Genomic DNA, 15000 nt, shown 5'->3' with positions numbered 1-15000 from the left:
AAGGGACCTCCCACACCGGACGGTCCGCGCCAGATCGATCGAGGTGTGGACCGCAGCGAGGTCGCCCCTCGCACCACGCTCGCAGGTCCGGGTTGGAATCCTGGGTGACGAGCACCGCAGGGCGGCAGAGCCATCGCACTTAGCCGGGTGGCAGAGGAGGACCCGACTATTCACAGATAGCGGCCCAACGACTCCCAGAGCCGGTCGTGCGGCGCGCGAGGTCTGCTCTCTTCACAAGAGGCTTTATTAGGGAGTGCTAAGGCAAGGTTCTGTGCCCTCCACCCTCATCGCAACACCCATGGGAGCCTCCGGTCGTCAATAGACCGCCGCACCGGCCTCTGACTGACTCTCAGATTAGACGGAAAGAGCTCTGTAAGCCTGTCAAAAGCTTCGACCACGTGCCGAAAACTTTAGACTTCCGTGAGCTCTCCGTGTTCACAAAAACCTGCGTGACGGGCACCGCAGGGCGGCAGAGCCATCGCGATTGGCCGGGTGGCAGAGGAGGACCAGACTATTCACAGATAGCGGCCCAACGACTCCCAGAGCCGGTCGTGCGGCGCGCGAGGTCTGCTCTCTTCACAAGAGGCTTTATTAGGGAGTGCTAAGGCAAGGTTCTGTGCCCTCCACCCTCATCGCAACACCCAGGGGAGCCTCCGGTCGTCAATAGACCTCCGCACCGGCCTCTGACTGACTCTCAGATTAGACGGAAAGAGCTCTGTAAGCCTGTCAAAAGCTTCGACCACGTGCCGAAAACTTTAGACTTCCGTGAGCTCTCCGTGTTCACAAAAACCTGCGTGACGGGCACCGCAGGGCGGCAGAGCCATCGCACTTAGCCGGGTGGCAGAGGAGGACCAGTCTATTCACAGATAGCGGCCCAACGACTCCCAGAGCCGGTGGTGCGGCGCGCGAGGTCTGCTCTCATCACAAGAGGCTTTAGGGAGTGCGAAGGCAACGGTCAGCCCGCAGCCTTTCTGGCAACACCCTGGGGAACTAGGCCACTCGTGTCTCGCCTTCATTTTAGACACGAGCGCCTGCGGAGGGACGCCACCCCCTCCGATTGTCAAGAGACCTCCGCACCGGCCTCTGACTTATTCTCAGAATGGACGGAAAGAGCAGGGTAAGCCTTTCAAAAGATTCGACCACGTGCCGAAAACTTTAGACTTCCGTGAGCTCTCCGGCTTGCAACGAGACCCGAAGTCGACGTGCTAAGCACCACGGGACCCCTTTCGCCTGCAGGTCCCGAGCCGCCTTTTTTTTTCAATTTGTTATTACAAGTATCGCGTTCCCCAAACCTGCGTGACGAGCACCGCAGGGCGGCAGAGCCATCGCGCTTGGCCGGGTGGCAGAGGAGGACCAGACTATTCACAGATAGCGGCCCAACGACTCCCAGAGCCGGTGGTGCGGCACGCGAGGTCTGCTCTCATCACAAGTGGCTTTAGGGAGTGCTAAGGCAAGGTTCTGCAGCCTCCACCCTCATCGCAACACCCAGGGTTAGCCAACCCCTCATGTCGTCGAGAGACCTCCGCACAGGCCTCTGACTTAACTCTCAGAATGGACGGAAAGAGCCGGGTAAGCCTTTCAAAAGATTCGACCACGTGCCGAAAACTTTAGACTTCCCTGAGCTCTCCGGCTTGCACCGGGACCCCTTTCGCCTGCAGGTCCCGAGCCGCCTTTATTTTTAATTTTCTGTTACGAGTATCGTGTGCCCCAAACCTGCGTGATAAGCACCGCAGGGCGGCAGAGCCATCGCGCTTGGCCGGGTGGCAGAGGAGGACCAGACTATTCACAGATAGCGGCCCAACGACTCCCAGAGCCGGTGGTGCGGCACGCGAGGTCTGCTCTCATCACAAGTGGCTTTAGGGAGTGCTAAGGCAAGGTTCTGCGGCCTCCACCCTCATCGCAACACCCAGGGTTAGCCAACTCCTCATGTCGTCGAGAGACCTCCGCACAGGCCTCTGACTTAACTCTCAGAATGGACGGAAAGAGCCGGGTAAGCCTTTCAAAAGATTCGACCACGTGCCGAAAACTTTAGACTTCCGTGAGCTCTCCGGCTTGCACCGGGACCCCTTTCGCCTGCAGGTCCCGAGCCGCCTTTATTTTTAATTTGCTGTTACGAGTATCGTGTGCCCCAAACCTGCGTGATAAGCACCGCAGGGCGGCAGAGCCATCGCGATTGGCCGGGTGGCAGAGGAGGACCAGACTATTCACAGATAGCGGCCCAACGACTCCCAGAGCCGGTCGTGCGGCGCGCGAGGTCTGCTCTCTTCACAAGAGGCTTTATTAGGGAGTGCTAAGGCAAGGTTCTGTGCCCTCCACCCTCATCGCAACACCCATGGGAGCCTCCGGTCGTCAATAGACCGCCGCACCGGCCTCTGACTGACTCTCAGAATGGACGGAAAGAGCCGGGTAAGCCTTTCAAAAGATTCGACCACGTGCCGAAAACTTTAGACTTCCGTGAGCTCTCCGGCTTGCACCGAGACCCGAAGTCGACGTGCTAAGCACCACGGGACCCCTTTCGCCTGCAGGTCCCGAGCCGCCTTTATTTGCTGTTACGAGCATCGTGTGCCCCATACCTGCGTGACGAGCACCGCAGGGCGGCAGAGCCATCGCACTTGGCCGGGTGGCAGAGGAGGACCAGACTATTCACAGATAGCGGCCCAACGACACCCAGAGCCGGTCGTGCGGCGCGCGAGGTCTGCTCTCATCACAAGAGGCTTTAGGGAGTGCTCAGGCAAGGGTCAGCCCGCAGCCTTCCTGGCAACACCCAGGGGAACCAGGCCACTCGCGTCTCTCGCCTTCATTTTCGACACGAGCGCCTGCGGAGGGCCACCACCCCCTCCGATTGTCAAGAGACCTCCGCACCGGCCTCTGACTTACTCTCAGAATGGACGGAAAGAGCCGGGTAAGCCTTTGAAAAGATTCGACCACGTGCCGAAAACTTTAGACTTCCGTGAGCTCTCCGGCTTGCACCGAGACCCGAAGTCGACGTGCTTAGCACCACGGGACCCCTTTCGCCTGCAGGTCCCGAGCCGCCTTTTATTTTTGTTACGAGTATCGTGTTCCCCAAACCTGGGTGACGAGCACCGCAGGGCGGCAGAGCCATCGCGCTTGTCCGGGTGGCAGAGGAGGACCAGACTATTCACAAATAGCGGCCCAACGACTCCCAGAGCCGGTCGTGCGGCAGGCGAGGTCTGCTCTCATCACAAGAGGCTTTAGGGAGTGCTCAGGCAACGGTCAGCCCGCAGCCTTCTTGGCAACACCCAAGGGAACCAGGCCACTCGCGTCTCTCGCCTTCATTTTGGACACGAGCGCCTGTGGAGGGACGGCCGGAGTCAACGTGGGGTTTGCCCGCCCTCCAATAGTGTCAAAAGACCGCCGCACAAGTCTCTGACTGACTCTTAGAACAGACAGAAAGAGTTTGTCAAATCTGTCAAAAAATTGACAAAGTGTCAAAAATTCGACTTCCAAGAGCTCTCCGGCATGCACTCATACCTGTCATTAAAGTGCTATGCCCGTGGAACCGTTTTTCGGATGCCTTTCAGAACGGTCCCGCGCCGCCATTTTGTTCTAAAAATCGTGTTCCCATATATCTCCGGGTACCCCGCCAACCTCACTGCGGAAAAACTACAAGTGGCACTGAATGGGTCTGAATTCCAAATTTGACTGCATCGGTCTGGAACTCGGTCCGGTCAAAACCGTTTGGATTTTTCTCGGTCCGGACTTCCGCGACAGACAAAGTTAAAGTTTTCGGGCTGCAGGCACAAAACGACAGCTGGCCATTTGCCGGGCTCAATTCACCCAATTCCTCCGGCACTTCGGAGCACATGTTCGGTGTAAGTTTGCGAATCTTTCCCGATGCTGCAGCATTTTCCTCCGCTGACACTTAGAATATTTTTCACACTTTGCTGAAAATTTTTCTAAGTGTTTTTTTCCAAGTTTTCCTGGTTACTGATTTCTTCTTTTTAAACATTTTTCTAAGTTTTTCTGGTTACTGATTTCTTCTTTTTAAACATTTTTCGCCGTTTTTCTGGTTACTGATTTCTTCTTTTTAAACATTTTTCGCCGTTTTTCTGGTTACTGATTTCTTCTTTTTAAACATTTTTCTAAGTTTTTCTGGTTACTCATTTCTTCTTTTTAAACATTTTTCTAAGTTTTTCTGGTTACTGATTTCTTCTTTTTAAACATTTTTCTAAGTTTTTCTGGTTACTCATTTCTTCTTTTTAAACATTTTTCTAAGTTTTTCTGGTTACTCACTTCTTCTTTTTAAACATTTTTCGCCGTTTTTCTGGTTACTGATTTCTTCTTTTTAAACATTTTTCGCCGTTTTTCTGGTTACTGATTTCTTCTTTTTAAACATTTTTCTAAGTTTTTCTGGTTACTCATTTCTTCTTTTTAAACATTTTTCTAAGTTTTTCTGGTTACTGATTTCTTCTTTTTAAACATTTTTCTAAGTTTTTCTGGTTACTCATTTCTTCTTTTTAAACATTTTTCTAAGTTTTCCTGGTTACTCACTTCTTCTTTTTAAACATTTTTCTAAGTTTTTCTGGTTACTGATTTCTTCTTTTTAAACATTTTTCTAAGTTTTTCTGGTTACTCATTTCTTCTTTTTAAACATTTTTCTAAGTTTTTCTGGTTACTGACTTCTTCTTTTTAAACATTTTTCGCAGTTTGTCTGGTTACTGATTTCTTCTTTTTAAACATTTTTCGCCGTTTTTCTGGTTACTGATTTCTTCTTTTTAAACATTTTTCTAAGTTTTCCTGGTTACTCATTTCTTCTTTTTAAACATTTTTCGCAGTTTTTCTGGTTACTGATTTCTTCTTTTTAAACATTTTTCTAAGTTTTCCTGGTTACTGATTTCTTCTTTTTAAACATTTTTCGCAGTTTTTCTGGTTACTGATTTCTTCTTTTTAAACATTTTTCTAAGTTTTTCTGGTTACTGATTTCTTCTTTTTAAACATTTTTCTAAGTTTTTCTGGTTACTCACTTCTTCTTTTTAAACATTTTTCTAAGTTTTTCTGGTTACTCACTTCTTCTTTTGAAACATTTTTCTAAGTTTTTCTGGTTACTGATTTCTTCTTTTTAAACATTTTTCTAAGTTTTTCTGGTTACTGATTTCTTCTTTTTAAACATTTTTCGCCGTTTGTCTGGTTACTGATTTCTTCTTTTTAAACATTTTTCGCCGTTTTTCTGGTTACTGATTTCTTCTTTTTAAACATTTTTCTAAGTTTTTCTGGTTACTCACTTCTTCTTTTTAAACATTTTTCTAAGTTTTTCTGGTTACTGATTTCTTCTTTTTAAACATTTTTCTAAGTTTTCCTGGTTACTGATTTCTTCTTTTTAAACATTTTTCGCAGTTTTTCTGGTTACTGATTTCTTCTTTTTAAACATTTTTCTAAGTTTTTCTGGTTACTGATTTCTTCTTTTTAAACATTTTTCTAAGTTTTTCTGGTTACTGACTTCTTCTTTTTAAACATTTTTCTAAGTTTTCCTGGTTACTGATTTCTTCTTTTTAAACATTTTTCGCAGTTTGTCTGGTTACTGATTTCTTCTTTTTAAACATTTTTCGCAGTTTTTCTGGTTACTGATTTCTTCTTTTTAAACATTTTTCTAAGTTTTTCTGGTTACTCACTTCTTCTTTTATAACATTTTTCTAAGTTTTCCTGGTTACTGATTTCTTCTTTTTAAACATTTTTCTAAGTTTTCCTGGTTACTGATTTCTTCTTTTTAAACATTTTTCTAAGTTTTCCTGGTTACTGATTTCTTCTTTTTAAACATTTTTCTAAGTTTTTCTGGTTACTCATTTCTTCTTTTTAAACATTTTTCGCAGTTTTTCTGGTTACTGATTTCTTCTTTTTAAACATTTTCCTAAGTTTTCCTGGTTACTGATTTCTTCTTTTTAAACATTTTTCTAAGTTTTCCTGGTTACTCATTTCTTCTTTTTGATCATTTTTCTAAGTTTTCCTGGTTACTGATTTCTTCGTTTTGAACATTTTTCTAAGTTTTCCTGGTTACTCACTTCTTCTTTTCAAACATTTTTCTTCGTTTTTCTGTTTACTCATTTAGCACTTTCAGGCACTTTCCCATCATTTCCTCGTTCCCGATTTCACCCTTTAAAACGCTTTCGGGCATTTCCCTAAGTTTTGCGGTTCACTCGTTTGGGACTCACTGACACCTTCTCTAGCTTCCCTGCTCACTTTTTTCGTACTGTTGAGAAAATTCGAACCCTTTCCTTAACTATGCCGGTTACTGACTTCACCGCTTCAGACCCTTGTCCCCGTAATGAAAGATACCATTTCCCACCGTGGGAAATGCACGAAAATCGGACTGAACACGGGGGAGGCTCCCCCCTCGAAGGCGAGACCGTCGGCAGAACCGCCGGGTCAAACCCGGCTGAGCTACCCGGCTTACAAGTCTCAAAGTCGGTATGAGCAGTCACGTCCACCCCCATTCCCTTTTGGACCACTTCCCACGGTTCCAAATGCATGAAAATCGGCCTGTACACGGGGGAGGCACCCGCCTCGAAGACGAGACCGTCGGCAGAACCGCCGGGTCAAACCCGGCTGAGCTACCCGGCTCGGAAGCGCCAAAGTCGGGTTGAGCAGTCACATTCACTCCCATCCCCTTTTGGGCAACTTCCCACGGTTGGAAATGCATGGAAATCGGACTGAACACGGGGGAGGCTCCCCCCTCGAAGGCGAGACCGTCGGCAGAACCGCCGGATCAAACCCGGCTGAGCTACCCGGCTTACAAGTCTCAAAGTCGGTATGAGCAGACACGTCCACCCCCATTCCCTTTTGGACCACTTCCCACGGTTCGAAATGCACGAAAATCGGCCTGTACACGGGGGAGGCACCCGCCTCGAAGACGAGACCGTCGGCAGAACCGCCGGGTCAAACCCGGCCGGGCTACCCGGGTTAGAAGCCCTAGAGTCGGGTTGAGCAGTCACAATCACTCCCATCCCCTTTTGAACCTGTTCCCACCGTTGGAAATGCACGAAAATCGGCCTGTACACGGGGGGGGCTCCCCCCTCGAAGGCGAGACCGTCGGCAGAACCGCCGGGTCAAACCCGGCTGAGCTACCCGGCTTACAAGTCTCGAAGTCGGGTTGAGCAGTCACATTCACTCCCATCGACTTTTGGGCAACTTCCCACCGTTGCAAATGCATGAAAATCGGCCTGTACACGGGGGAGGCACCCGCCTCGAAGTCGAGACCGTCGGCAGAACCGCCGGGTCCAACCCGGCTGAGCTACCCGGCTTACAAGTCTCAAAGCCGGGTTGGGCAGTCACGTTCACCCCCATTCCCTTTTGGATCACTTCCCACGGTTCGAAATGCACGAAAACCGGCCTGTACACGGGGGAGGGTCCGCCCTCGAAGGCGAGACCGTCGGCAGAACCGCCGGGTCAAACCTGGCTGAGCTACCCGGCTTACAAGTCTCAAAGTCGGGTTGAGCAGTCACGTTCACTCCCATCGACTTTTAGACCACTTCCCACGGTTCGAAATGCACGAAAATCGGCCTGTACACGGGGGAGGCACCCGCCTCGAAGACGAGACCGTCGGCAGAACCGCCGGGTCAAACCCGGCCGAGCTACCCGGGTTAGAAGCCTCAGAGTCGGGTTGAGCAGTCACATTCACTCCCATCGACTTTTGGACCACTTCCCACCGTTGCAAATGCACGAAAATCGGCCTGTACACGGGGGAGGCACCCGCCTCGAAGACGAGACCGTCGGCAGAACCGCCGGAACAAACCCGGCTGAGCTACCCGGCTTACAAGTCTCAAAGTCGGTATGAGCAGACACGTCCACCCCCATTCCCTTTTGGACCACTTCCCACGGTTCGAAATGCATGAAAATCGGCCTCTATACGGGGGAGGCACCCGCCTCGAAGACGAGACCGTCGGCAGACCCGCCGGGTCAAACCCGGCCGGGCTACCCGGGTTAGAAGCCTCAGAGTCGGGTTGAGCAGTCGCATTCACCCCCATCCCCTTTTGAACCTCTTCCCACCGTTGGAAATGCACGGAAATCGGCCTGTACACGGGGGAGGCCCCCCTCTCGAAGGCGAGACCGACGGCAGAACCGCCGGGTCAAACCCGGCCGAGCTACCCGGGTTAGAAGCCTCAGAGTCGGGTTGAGCAGTCACATTCACTCCCATCCCCTTTTGAACCTGTTCCCACCGTTGGAAATGCACGAAAATCGGCCTGTACACGGGGGAGGCCCCCCTCTCGAAGACGAGACCGTCGGCAGACCCGCCGGAACAAACCCGGCTGAGCTACCCGGCTTACAAGTCTCAAAGTCGGTATGAGCAGACACGTCCACCCCCATTCCCTTTTGGACCACTTCCCACGGTTCGAAATGCACGAAAATCGGCCTGTACACGGGGGAGGCACCCGCCTCGAAGACGAGACCGTCGGCAGAACCGCCGGGTCAAACCCGGCCGGGCTACCCGGGTTAGAAGCCCTAGAGTCGGGTTGAGCAGTCACAATCACTCCCATCCCCTTTTGAACCTGTTCCCACCGTTGGAAATGCACGAAAATCGGCCTGTACACGGGGGAGGCTCCCCCCTCGAAGGCGAGACCGTCGGCAGAACCGCCGGGTCAAACCCGGCTGAGCTACCCGGCTTACAAGTCTCGAAGTCGGGTTGAGCAGTCACATTCACTCCCATCGACTTTTGGGCAACTTCCCACCGTTGCAAATGCATGAAAATCGGCCTGTACACGGGGGAGGCACCCGCCTCGAAGTCGAGACCGTCGGCAGAACCGCCGGGTCCAACCCGGCTGAGCTACCCGGCTTACAAGTCTCAAAGCCGGGTTGGGCAGTCACGTTCACCCCCATTCCCTTTTGGATCACTTCCCACGGTTCGAAATGCACGAAAACCGGCCTGTACACGGGGGAGGGTCCGCCCTCGAAGGCGAGACCGTCGGCAGAACCGCAGGGTCAAACCTGGCTGAGCTACCCGGCTTACAAGTCTCAAAGTCGGGTTGAGCAGTCACGTTCACTCCCATCGACTTTTAGACCACTTCCCACGGTTCGAAATGCACGAAAATCGGCCTGTACACGGGGGAGGCACCCGCCTCGAAGACGAGACCGTCGGCAGAACCGCCGGGTCAAACCCGGCCGAGCTACCCGGCTTAAAAGTCTCAAAGTCGGTATGAGCAGTCACATTCACCCCCATCCCCTTTTGGACCACTTCCCACGGTTGGAAATGCATGAAAATCGGCCTGGACACGGGGGAGGCTCCCCCCTCGATGACGAGACCGTCGGCAGAACCGCCGGAACAAACCCGGCTGAGCTACCCGGCTTACAAGTCTCAAAGTCGGTATGAGCAGACACGTCCACCCCCATTCCCTTTTGGACCACTTCCCACCGTTGGAAATGCACGAAAATCGGCCTGTACACGGGGGAGGCACCGGCCTCGAAGACGAGACCGTCGGCAGAACCGCCGGGTCAAACCCGGCTGAGCTACCCGGCTTACAAGTCTCAAAGTCGGGTTGAGCAGTCACATTCACTCCCATCGACTTTTGGGCAACTTCCCACGGTTCGAAATGCACAAGATTCGGCCTGAACACGGGGGACGCTCCCCCCTCGAAGGCGAGACCGTCGGCAGACCCGCCGGGTCAAACCCGGCTGAGCTACCCGGCTCGGAAGCGCCAAAGTCGGTATGAGCAGTCACGTTCACTCCCATCCCCTTTTGGACCGCTTCCCACGGTACGAAATGCATGAAAATCGGCCTGTACACGGGGGAGGCACCCGCCTCGAAGACGAGACCGTCGGCAGAACCGCCGGGTCAAACCCGGCTGAGCTACCCGGCTTACAAGTCTCAAAGTCGGGTTGAGCAGTCACATTCACTCCCATCGACTTTTGGGCAACTTCCCACGGTTCGAAATGCATGAAAATCGGCCTGTACACGGTGGGCGCTCCCCCCTCGAAGGCGAGACCGTCGGCAGAACCGCCGGGTCAAACCCGGCTGAGCTACCCGGCTTAAAAGTCTCAAAGTCGGTATGAGCAGTCACATTCACCCCCATTCCCTTTTGGACCACTTCCCACGGTTGGAAATGCATGAAAATCGGCCTGGACACGGGGGAGGCTCCCCCCTCGATGACGAGACCGTCGGCAGAACCGCCGGAACAAACCCGGCTGAGCTACCCGGCTTACAAGTCTCAAAGTCGGTATGAGCAGACACGTCCACCCCCATTCCCTTTTGGACCACTTCCCACCGTTGGAAATGCACGAAAATCGGCCTGTACACGGGGGAGGCACCGGCCTCGAAGACGAGACCGTCGGCAGAACCGCCGGATCAAACCCGGCCGAGCTACCCGGGTTAGAAGCCTCAGAGTCGGGTTGAGCAGTCACGTCCACCCCCATTCCCTTTTGGACCACTTCCCACGGTTCGAAATGCACGAAAATCGGCCTGTACACGGGGGAGGGAGCCGCCTCGAAGACGAGACCGTCGGCAGAACCGCCGGTTCAAACCCGGCTGAGCTACCAGGCTCGGAAGCGCCAAAGTCGGGTTGAGCAGTCACATTCACTCCCATCCCCTTTTGGGCAACTTCCCACCGTTGCAAATGCATGAACATCGGCCTGTACACGGGGGAGGGAGCCGCCTCGAAGACGAGACCGTCGGCAGAACCGCCGGATCAAACCCGGCTGAGCTACCAGGCTCGGAAGCGCCAAAGTCGGTATGAGCAGTCACATTCACTCCCATCCCCTTTTGGGCCACTTCCCACGGTTCGAAATGCACGAAAATCGTACTGAACACGGGGGAGGCTCCCCCCTCCAAAACGAGACCATCGGCAGAATCGACGGGTCAAACCCGGCCGAGCTACCCGGGTTAGAAGCCTCAAAGTCGGGTTGAGCAGTCACGTCCACCCCCATCCCCTTTTGGACCACTTCCCACGGTTCGAAATGCACGAAAATCGGCCTGTACACGGGGGAGGCACCCGCCTCGAAGACGAGACCGTCGGCAGACCCGCCGGATCAAACCCGGCCGAGCTACACGGCTTACAAGTCTCAATGTCGGTATGAGCAGTCACGTCCACCCCTATTCCCTTTTGGACCACTTCCCACGGTACGAAATGCATGAAAATCGGCCTGTACACGGGGGAGGCACCCGCCTCGAAGACGAGACCGTCGGCAGAACCGCCGGGTCAAACCCGGCTGAGCTACCCGGCTCGGAAGCGCCAAAGTCGGGTTGAGCAGTCACATTCACTCCCATCGACTTTTGGGCAACTTCCCACGGTTCGAAATGCACAAAATTCGGCCTGAACACGGGGGACGCTCCCCCCTCGAAGGCGAGACCGTCGGCAGAACCGCCGGGTCAAACCCGGCTGAGCTACCCGGGTCGGAAGCGCCAAGGTCGGTATGAGCAGTCACATTCACTCCCATCCCCTTTTGGACCGCTTCCCACGGTTTGAAATGCACGAAAATCGGCCTGTACACGGGGGAGGCTCCGCCCTCGAAGGCGAGACCGACGGCAGAACCGCCGGGTCAAACCCGGCCGGGCTACCCGGGTTAGAAGCCTCAGAGTCGGGTTGAGCAGTCACATTCACCCCCATCCCCTTTTGAACCTCTTCCCACCGTTGGAAATGCACGAAAATCGGCCTGTACACGGGGGAGGCGCCCCTCTCGAAGGCGAGACCGACGGCAGAACCGCCGGGTCAAACCCGGCCGAGCTACCCGGGTTAGAAGCCTCAGAGTCGGGTTGAGCAGTCACATTCACCCCCATCCCCTTATGAACCTCTTCCCACCGTTGGAAATGCACGAAAATCGGCCTGTACACGGGGGAGGCCCCCCTCTCGAAGACGAGACCGTCGGCAGACCCGCCGGATCAAACCCGGCCGAGCTACACGGCTTACAAGTCTCGATGTCGGTATGAGCAGTCACGTCCACCCCCATTCCCTTTTGGACCACTTCCCACGGTACGAAATGCATGAAAATCGGCCTGTACACGGGGGAGGCACCCGCCTCGAAGACGAGACCGTCGGCAGAACCGCCGGGTCAAACCCGGCTGAGCTACCCGGCTCGGAAGCGCCAAAGTCGGGTTGAGCAGTCACATTCACTCCCATCCCCTTTTGGGCCACTTCCTACGGTTCGAAATGCATGAAAATCGGCCTGTACACGGGGGACGCTCCCCCCTCGAAGGCGAGGCCGTCGGCAGAACCGCCGGGTCAAACCCGGCTGAGCTACCCGGGTTAGATGCCTCAAAGTCGGGTTGAGCAGTCACATTCACCCCCATCCCCTTTCGGCCCCCTTCCCACGGTTGGAAATGCATGAAAATCGGCCTGTACACGGTGGGCGCTCCCCCCTCGAAGGTGAGACCTTCGGCAGAACCGCCGGGTCAAATCCTGCCGAGCTACCCGCGTTAGAGGTCTCAATGTCGGCTTCAGCAGTCACATTCAATCCCATTCCCGTTTGGACCTCTTCCCGCCGATGGAAATGCACAAAATTCGGCCTGAACACGCGGGGCGCTCCCCCCTCGAAGGCGAGACCGTCGCCAGAACCGCCGGGTCAAATCCGGCTGAGCTACCCGCGTTACAGGTCTCAAAGTCGGGTTGAGCAGTCACGTTCACCCCCATCCCCTTTCGGACCCCTTCCCACGGTTGGAAATGCATGAAAATCGGCCTGTACACGGTGGGCGCTCCCCCCTCGAAGGTGAGACCTTCGGCAGAACCGCCGGGTCAAATCCGGCCGAGCTACCCGCGTTAGAGGTCTCAATGTCGGCTTCAGCAGTCACATTCAATCCCATTCCCGTTTGGACCTCTTCCCGCCGATGGAAATGCACAAAATTCGGCCTGAACACGCGGGACGCTCCCCCCTCGAAGGCGAGACCGTCGCCAGAACCGCCGGGTCAAATCCGGCCGAGCTACCCGCGTTAGAGGTCTCAATGTCGGCTTCAGCAGTCACATTCAATCCCATTCCCTTTTGGAACACTTCCCGCCGTTAACAATGCACGATATTCGGCCTGAACACGCGGGACGCTCCCCCCTCGAAGGTGAGACCTTCGGCAGAACCGCCGGGTCAAATCCTGCCGAGCTACCCGCGTTACAGGTCTCAAAGTCGGCTTCAGCAGTCACATTCAATCCCATTCCCTTTTGGAACACTTCCCGCCGTTAACAATGCACGATATTCGGACTGAACACGGGGGCCGGTCCGCCCTCGAAGTCAACACCGTCCGCAGAACCGCCGGGGCAAATCCGGCTGAGCTACCCCGCCCCCGAACACTCAAAGTCCCTCTGAAGCCTTGCATTCGCCTCCTTGGAAAATTGACGTCAAACATTACCAAAATCGGGGGCACGAGCACTAAAGCTAAGTCTCACCCTTTCCCTATCCCTAACCAGGAACCGAACGCCCACCCTCAGCCTCACACCAACGCCGGTGCCACTCCAGACAGACACACCCTTCAAAACCACACCCATCCGGCCATGCAACTCAAAAAGGGTCCAAATTCAGAAACACCCCCTTCAAAAGGCACTCCATCCTCGGCCACACCACCGGGACATGCTCCCCTCGGCGATAATTAAGCCCCCACCACTATTTGAAGCCAACCGCAGCCGCAACTCGAACGGAGAAATCAGTAACCAATTCAAAAATGCGCTTGGTTACTGATTTCTACTGAGCCGAAAAAATTCTAAGTGTCGGTGGTTACTGATTTATACCAACCCGAAAATATTCTAAGTGTCAGTGGTTACTGATTTATACCAACTCGAAAATATTCTAAGTGTCGGTGGTTACTGATTTATACCAACCCGAAAAAACTCTAAGTGTCAGTGGTTACTGATTTGTACCGACCCGAAAAAATTCTAAGTGTCAGTGGTTACTGATTTATACCAACTCGGAAAAATTCTAAGTGTCAGTGGTTACTGATTTATACCAACTCGAAAATATTCTAAGTGTCGGTGGTTACTGATTTATACCAACCCGAAAATATTCTAAGTGTCAGTGGTTACTGATTTATACCAAGTCGAAAATATTCTAAGTGTCAGTGGTTACTGATTTATACCAACTCGAAAATATTCTAAGTGTCGGTGGTTACTGATTTATACCAACCCGAAAAAATTCTAAGTGTCAGTGGTTACTGATTTGTACCGACCCGAAAAAATTCTAAGTGTCAGTGGTTACTGATTTATACCAACTCGAAAAAATTCTAACTGTCAGTGGTTACTGATTTATACCAACCCGAAAATATTCTAAGTGTCAGTGGTTACTGATTTGTACCGACCCGAAAAAATTCTAAGTGTCAGTGGTTACTGATTTATACCAACTCGAAAAAATTCTAAGTGTCAGTGGTTACTGATTTGTACCGACCCGAAAAAATTCTAAGTGTCAGTGGTTACTGATTTATACCAACTCGAAAAAATTCTAACTGTCAGTGGTTACTGATTTATACCAACCCGAAAATATTCTAAGTGTCAGTGGTTACTGATTTGTACCGACCCGAAAAAATTCTAAGTGTCAGTGGTTACTGATTTATACCAACTCGAAAAAATTCTAAGTGTCAGTGGTTACTGATTTATACCAAGTCGAAAAAATTCTAAGTGTCAGTGGTTACTGATTTATACCAACTCGAAAAAATTCTAAGTGTCAGTGGTTACTGATTTATACCAACTCGAAAAAATTCTAACTGTCAGTGGTTACTGATTTATACCAACCCGAAAATATTCTAAGTGTCAGTGGTTACTGATTTGTACCGACCCGAAAAAATTCTAAGTGTCAGTGGTTACTGATTTATACCAACTCGAAAAAATTCTAAGTGTCAGTGGTTACTGATTTATACCAAGTCGAAAAAATTCTAAGTGTCAGTGGTTACTGATTTATACCAACTCGAAAAAATTCTAAGTGTCAGTGGTTACTGATTTATACCAACTCGAAAATATTCTAAGTGTCGGTGGTTACTGATTTATACCAACCCGAAAAAATTCTAAGTGTCAGTGGTTACTGATTTGTACCGACCCGAAAAAATTCTAAGTGTCAGTGGTTACTGATTTATACCAACTCGAAAAAATTCTA

Source organism: Chiloscyllium punctatum, unplaced genomic scaffold (assembly GCF_047496795.1).
Source record: "Chiloscyllium punctatum isolate Juve2018m unplaced genomic scaffold, sChiPun1.3 scaffold_298, whole genome shotgun sequence".
Classification (NCBI taxonomy): Eukaryota; Metazoa; Chordata; class Chondrichthyes; order Orectolobiformes; family Hemiscylliidae; genus Chiloscyllium; species Chiloscyllium punctatum.
This window is presented reverse-complemented; position numbering follows the sequence as displayed.